The sequence below is a fragment of the Pogoniulus pusillus genome, chromosome Z (assembly GCF_015220805.1).
Source record: "Pogoniulus pusillus isolate bPogPus1 chromosome Z, bPogPus1.pri, whole genome shotgun sequence".
Taxonomy (NCBI): Eukaryota; Metazoa; Chordata; class Aves; order Piciformes; family Lybiidae; genus Pogoniulus; species Pogoniulus pusillus.
The window spans coordinates 68348539-68356136 of NC_087309.1; positions in this window are offsets into that span (position 1 = coordinate 68348539).

Consider the following 7598-nt stretch of genomic DNA (forward strand, 5'->3'; position numbering starts at 1 on the left):
TGGTCAGGTCACACCTTGAGGACTGTGTCCAGTTCTGGGCCACTCAATTCAAGAGAGATGTTGAGGTGCTGAACATGCCCAGAGAAGGGCAACAAAGCTGGTGAAAGGCCTGGAACATAAACCCTATGAGGAGAGACTGAGGGAGCTAGGGTTGTTTAGTCTAGAGAAGAGGAGGCTCAGGGGTGAACTTGTTGCTGTCTACAACTACCTGAAGGGAGGTTGTAGCCAGGCAGAGGTTGGTCTCTTCTCCCAGGCAACCAGCAACAGAACAAGGGGACACAGTCTCAAGTTGTGCTGGGGAAAGTATAGACTGGATGTTAGGAGGAAGTTCTTCACAGAGAGAGTGATTTCCCATTGGAATGGGCTGCCCAGGGAGGTGGTGGAGTCACCGTCCCTCGAGATGTTCAAGAAAAGACTGGATGAGGCACTTAGTGCCATGGTCTAGTTGATTGGCTAGGGCTGGGTGATAGGTTGGCCTGGATGATCTTGGAGGTCTCTTCCAGCCTGGTTGATTCTATGATTTCTATAATTTCTATGATTCAGATTGGGTGTTTGGAAAATATTCTTCCCCATGAGGGTGACGAGACACTGGAACAGGTTGCCCAAAAAGGTGGTGGAAGCCTCGTCCCTGGAGGTGTTTAAATTTACTATGATATGGGTAAAGTACAGAGCATTAGTTTCTGAAAAAAATACATAAAAGTATGCTGTTATGAGCTGCAGGTGAGCTTTTCTTTACATAAAATTTGGTAGTTCCTCAAAGGTAAGGGGAAGTTTCTAAGAGTTTGTTCAGAATATTTTTGTCCTTGTGTTGTGGAGTCCTGTATATCCGTGAATTCCTCTCCCTCTGTGGTTTGAATGGGAGAGGAAAAGGCACAAGAAGACCTGTTTCCCCCCGTCCTGCCCTGCAGGCATGAAGCAGGGAAAGCAAGGGGCCCTTCCGGCACGAGGAGTGCGCATGCAGTGCCCGCCTGAGAATTGGGCTGGGATTGGCTGTGGTCTTCGCACCTAGGAAGTGGTAACTCTGCTCTTTGTCTAGAAAGGGTATAAATACTGGGGGACTTCCTGCCTTTGGGGTTGCCTCCTTAGAGATCGTGCCTGCCTGAGACATCTCCCCCACCCTCACCTGGCCTGGATAGATTCTACAGAAGGAGCCCAGCACTTCAAAGGATGGCTTCCACCCATTAGCATCCTTTGTGCACCTGAATACCTCTTACCAACCCACTTAACGAGGGCATCAGAAGAGAGCACAGGCCTCTGGACCAAGTCAGTGTGACCGTGAGTTATTTTGGCTTAGCTTTATTATTAAGTGGGAAACGTTATTCATTTAATAGCTAAAGCTTTTTCCAACTTCTGACTTCCAAAATAGTCAAATTATCTATGGTATCCTGTACATTTTCTCAAATGAACTGAATCTGGTAATTAAAACTAAATTAATTTCTGTATATAGTTTTGGGGGCGGGTTTTCAGGAAAATAAAATAACTCTATTTTTCTACAAAATTCCTGACTCAGACACATTAATTCCCTGCCTCCACAACATCTTATTGCTGAGTACAGCAACATTGTGTCATTGTTTACTGAGAGAAGACCTTTGGGAAAACCACAGCTTCACATTCCTAGGCAGAGACAACTCCAGCACCACTGTGGTAAGATGCCATAATCAACTGCTTAATATTGGAGGTGATCCTGTTACTCCAAGCCCTGGGTTAGCCTTCCAGTCATCTCCAAGAGAAGGCAAGACAGCTAAGGTGTGCTTGGAAAAAACTTGTCTTTTCCTCCTAATGTTTCTTAATTGCCTTACATGTTTCACTATCCACTTTCTGTGCCTCACATGTCATGTTGCACAGTCCAGGCCAAGGCCACTAGGAAAAAAAATGACTGATTTATTACTGTGTTCTTGCTTTTATTGCATGAGGCAACACTCACACATTAATTTCAGCTTTCCACATACATATATTAATATTTGTCAAATTATATTAATTGACAATACTCCTAAATTGTGCATAAGCATAGAAATACTATTAATTTATTATTTCTGTCACACTGACTGTCGCAATAATGAAATGTGTCAAGAAATAGCCTTTGTAAATCTTCAAAAGGTATCATTCGGTTAGCAAAAATGTACAAAGCTAGAAATATAGGCACCCGTGTCACCGAACCATAGAATGGTTTGGGTTGGAAGGGACCTTAAAGGTCAGCAAGTTCCAAACCCTTAATTGGCAGGGGCATCTTCCACTGGACCAGGTTGCTCAAAACCCCAACTCACCCTGCCCTAAGCACTTCCAGGCAGGGGTTCACAACTTTCCTGAGCAACTTGTTCCTGTGTCTTTGTCATGGAGGATAGCAAAGGCTCTTAGCAGGCCTTTGCCGAGAATATTGCAGTGTCTCACATTGTAAGCCAAAAGCATCGTAAAACCCAAAACAATCTTCCAGTCCCATGAGAAGTTGCCTCCCTAGTCGAGATAAAAGGTAAACATTGGCCATTGTTTTTCCAACTGTCGACCTTGGTTCTCATGCACGCTCAACACCTGGTGTGGGCTGAACTTGGGATGGTCTCAGAAGTTGTTTTTGGTAAAAATTGTCCAATTATATGGGTTAATTATAATTTGTACCAAACTGTAAGAATAACATAAAATTAATCTGAATTGGTGGGTTACACCTCTTTAGAAACATTATAAAACAGTATGCCTGCATGGATTGGAGCGCCTTGTGCCTTTTGTCTGCATGTCTGCTCTCGCTCTCTGCTTGCTCACCTGCTGCTCCTGCCCTGGTGACCTCTCACTCCTGATCGGCCCTGCCCGACGCAGGAGCCACGGAGGCCAGAGGCCCGCTTCAGCCCGATTCTGACAAAGGAAGGGACAACGCCCAAAGCTTCGAACTTTGCTGAAGTAACTGCTTAAACAGTGAGTAACCCAAAGAAAAAACTCTTCTACCTAGAGTCTGAATAACTTCAAAGACTCAAAAGAACTCTAAGGAAATCACAGACTCTCTCTTTTATTTGCCGTTTTCTGAAATGTTACTCTGCAACCTCATATCAAAGAATTCACGTGGGTGATCTAGTTTCGGGAGGGGGATCTCCGTGTCTGAGCAATAAACCACTTGATCTTTAAAAGTTAGCCTTGCATGTTTTCCCCACAATCCTCCCAAGACTACCTTCCACGACAGTCTTGCCAATCTCCTGTAAAGAATTTCTTCCTAGTAACCAATCTAAATCTATCCTCTTATGGCTTAGAGACATTTCTCCTTGTCCTATCACTACAAACCCTTGTCAAAGTCTCTCTAGCTTTCTTATAAGGCCTCTTCAGGTAGTTGAAGGCCACTATAAAGTCTCCCTAGAGCCTTCTCTTCTGCAGGCTGAACAGACCTGACTCTTGCACTGGCAAGAGGCACCAGCCATTTGGTTATCTTTATGTCACTCTCCTGGACCCACTCCAGCAGTCAGTTTGATGTCCTTACACTGGTGGCACCAGAACTGATGTGATGCACCAGAACTGGCACAGTACTCCAGTGAGGTCTCATAAGAGCAGAGTAGAGGGGGAGAATTGTCTCCCTAGTCCTGCTGGACAAACTTCTTTTGATGCAGCCCAAGATGCCCACAGCATTCTGGGCTGCTGATAAATGAGATGTCACATCTCTAGCTTATAGATAGATAGATAGATAGATAGATAGATAGATAGATAGATAGATAGATAGATAGATAGACAGACAGAGGTTTTGCTAAACTATTTGTTGCGAGAAACATCAGGGAGACCTCTGCAATTTCAGTTGCTATCAGAAGATGGCAATGCATGTGAGCAATACAGTGGGTCCTCTCACACTAAAACCTGCAAATAAAAGTTTAGATCTCACTACTAAAGCAAGCAGAGGACCATCCAAATAAAGGTTTTGATTGGAAGCAGAAAAGGAGAGAGCATAAAATTAAACCACATGATTTTTGCACATGTCAGTTATGTCCCTGCTTTCCATGACAAGCCAAATTTAAATTCATCGATCACTTGGCTGTAAGAGATAAAATACTATTTTTGGCCAGTTTGTCAGTAATGTAGACAATGTTGTCTTCTCTTTCAGTGTGGTTGTATACTTTAAGTGAAACAGCTTCAGAAAATAAACTACAGGAGTCCACTTTGCTATTACATGAAATCCTTATTTCTTTGTCTGTGGTTTCTAAGAATAAATAAATGCTGATGTAAAAATAAACTCACCACTAGACAATGTCAACTGGGAAAAAAAAAAAGGAAGGTCAAGAATATATGATGCTTTATACCCTCTCTCCTTCCATCTGGGAGAAAAAGTGAGTTTCTAAAGATATTTTTTAACTCCATTGTCCCAGGTTGAGGATATAGGGTTAAAAAAATTCTGGAGACTAGAAGATTGTTATTCAATCCCATAATTCTGCTATCTCTTTATAGACTCATCACAAGGTCGGTTCGTTCTCCTTTCCTCCTCCTCCTCCTCCTGACATGTGTATATGGCAGGAGCCAATTTATCAGGAAATACATGTAAGCAGTAGGCCTTTTTGGATGGTGGAGGCACTGGGGGTGGTGGGAGGATTGGAACACTGGGGAGTGTAGATTAAGGTTTTTTTGGGATGGGGTAAAAATTAAATGGAGTATGCCATAGACGGGGTAATTGCTTTATAATGTCTAGCTCTGTATTTCTCTCTCTAAATATATTTCTGTATTTTCTCTCCAGTTTGATTTGAGAGTTTAATTTCTGTCATCTCTCTTTAAAAAACCATGACATTCCATATATTCAGAAAGCACATAAATAAAAAAAACCTAAGACTTAAACATGTACAAACAACTTCAAAAGCCTGTTTTTACAAGAACAACATATACCAACAATCTGAAACACAGAAGACAGGCATAAATACAGAGGCATTCAGACTACTGTAAAGTATGTTCATTCACCTGTCCCCTCTTAAAGTCCAATTTTCATCTAACAACCAATTGTATGTGTTTATTTTCCTGTATTATACCTTCAAATACATGGATATTTCTCCCATCCTCACCACTACACTTGAAAACTCTATTCAAGTACATAAAGTTACATAAGGAATAAGCAAGAGGATCTGGAAACTGTGTTCCAGTTCCAGAGCTATGTCATCTTTAGCACAAGCAAAATGTAGTGGAATGGATGCTCTGAATGGATGCTCTGATTGGTGTGCCGCAATGAATAGTTACAGGCTTTTCAGGATGGATAGAAAAAGCAGGGTAGCAGGGCTGTATGTAAGGGAAATGTTGGATTTATGGTGCCTGCAGCAAGTGACAACACTGCTGAGGTTTTCTGTGTTAGTATGAAGGGGAAAGCGAATAAACACTATATTGTTGTGGAAGCCTACTAACCACCCAGCCAGGATGATAACATTGAGAAATTATTCTACAGGGAATTAAGGGATATCTCTAATTCTACCACCTTTGTACTTATGGAGGATTTTAACTTCCCTCAGTTGAATTGGGAATATCATAAAGAGGACACAAACAGATCCAGGAAATATCTGGAGCATACTTGTGCTAGTTTTAGACTAACTGGAATATTTTGATGAGAAAAAATAGATTATTTGCTGTGAAAAGAAAACAATGGTACAATTGTGATGTCTTCTTCACTCATAGGCTTGAAGAGGCATATAAAAGCAAGGATTCAAAAATAGATAAGACAGTGTATCTCTGCCTGTCAGTGTGTTTCTTTTGTGCTTGGATCTGCAGAATGCAGAAGAGTTGTGGAGTGCACGTGCAGGACTGCTGTGGGAATGGAGCGAAGAGAAGAGGCAACTGGCAGATCCTTTTAATAACAGACATTGGTTCTCACATTCAGCTGGCCACTTGTCAAGATCCGGAGGAGCAGAAATGAACAGTATCTCTGTCCAGAGGAGCAAGACCAGTTCTTATGGATTCCGTGTTGTGATATTAAGGTGCAAATGAGACCATATATCACCATGAAACTATTTATTAAAGGATAAGGTTGGGCAAAACAGAGGGAGGGAGGGGAGAAGGGGGAGAGAGAAAGATAAAGAGAACGATGGAGAAGAGAAGAAGAAACAGGGAAGGAAAAAAGCTGTGATCATATTACCCTCAGTCACAGATGGAGGGGAGAGAGAGAGACAGGTGTATGGCCCAGGGATGATCTTCTGTGGAGTTTGTCAGAGGTTCTTCAGGGTGGTGTGCAGCTCTGGTGGTCTGGTGATGGTCCACACTCGGTGGTCCAATGGAGGTGCCACTGGTGGCCTGGGGGAAATGCCACCCTCTGGCAGGCATTTCTCCTGCCATTTTATGCAGTTTTCTGCTCAGTGTCCAGCTGCAGCTCCCCAGGGCATCTTCCTGTGTATTCTCATGCATTCGCAGGGGTCCAGCACCACCGGGGAGAGGGACTGGGCTGCACCTGTCCACACCCTGAATACACATAAACCTTTTCCCTTGGGGGTAGCTGAGATAAGATGTAGGCCTCCTGGGCATTCCAGCCAGGCTGAGGTCCAGGAGTTTCGAAGGTGTTGTCTGTTGATTTGCATCCCTGAGCTTTGGGCCAAGCACTGAGTCTGAGTTCCAGAAGTAACAAGATTAAGGAGAGAGGATGCATTCTTTATCTTTGTTGATGAACGAGAGAGGATTTAGACTCTCACACCACCCCATCAACAAAGATAAAAGAGGAGAAAAGGGGGGGGGGGGGGGGGGGGGGGAGGAGAAAGGAAAAGGAAAGGTTTAGGGGAAAATAGGGAAGTTTTATACAATTTTCACAATAGTCGTGGGTCTTTATTGGGTAATGGCCCAAACGTGTTTCACACCATCAGTGGATACAAATTGCATATTGGATACTTCATGTTGAATCAGTTGTATAAAACAGGGAATGATAGATGGCAAGAAAAGTAACAATGCCAAACACATAACAAATAAAACAACATCTGTTTAACACAAGGTCCCCCTGGAAGCCAGGAGAGCCAGTCCATATTCCATCCTTCCCAGGTCTGGACAGGTACATGAGCTAACTTTTGAATCCCAGAAGATATTTGTCTCACTACTTTTCCATTGTCATTAAACTGTAGACAACAGTTGGAATCATTTAATTTTCCACAAACTCCTCCTTCTGCTAACAGATAATCAAGAACCATTTGGTGTTGGATAATGGCAGTCCGCATTTGTGTAGATTGATCTGCTAACAGATCTAGGGCCTGGGCCATCTCATTGGTGATTATTTCTAGCACTGCTTGTAGTCTTATGATATGGTTAAAGTTATAGATTGGTTCTCGAGCACCACTGACCCATTTGTGGGGGTTCCAGGTGTGTGATGGTTTGGGGGTTACCCCGCCCCTCCCACACTTTTGAATTTGCCCCAGCTAACTCAGATGGACCCTGGGAATATAGATGAAGCAATTTATTTACAGCTAGCAGAATTTACAAGCAGCTATTTACAATATATACAGTTATATACAATTATATACAGAAATATACAAAGGATAAAAAATACAAAAGCACAACTCCCCTCCCAGAAACCTGAGTCCCCAGGAGGGGCTCTCAAACCACCCCAACACCTCCCACCGGTCCCTCTCAACCTTACCCTAGTTCTTAGGAAGAAGAGAGGTGCAGCCAAGAGGTTAGGGAGCAAGGTT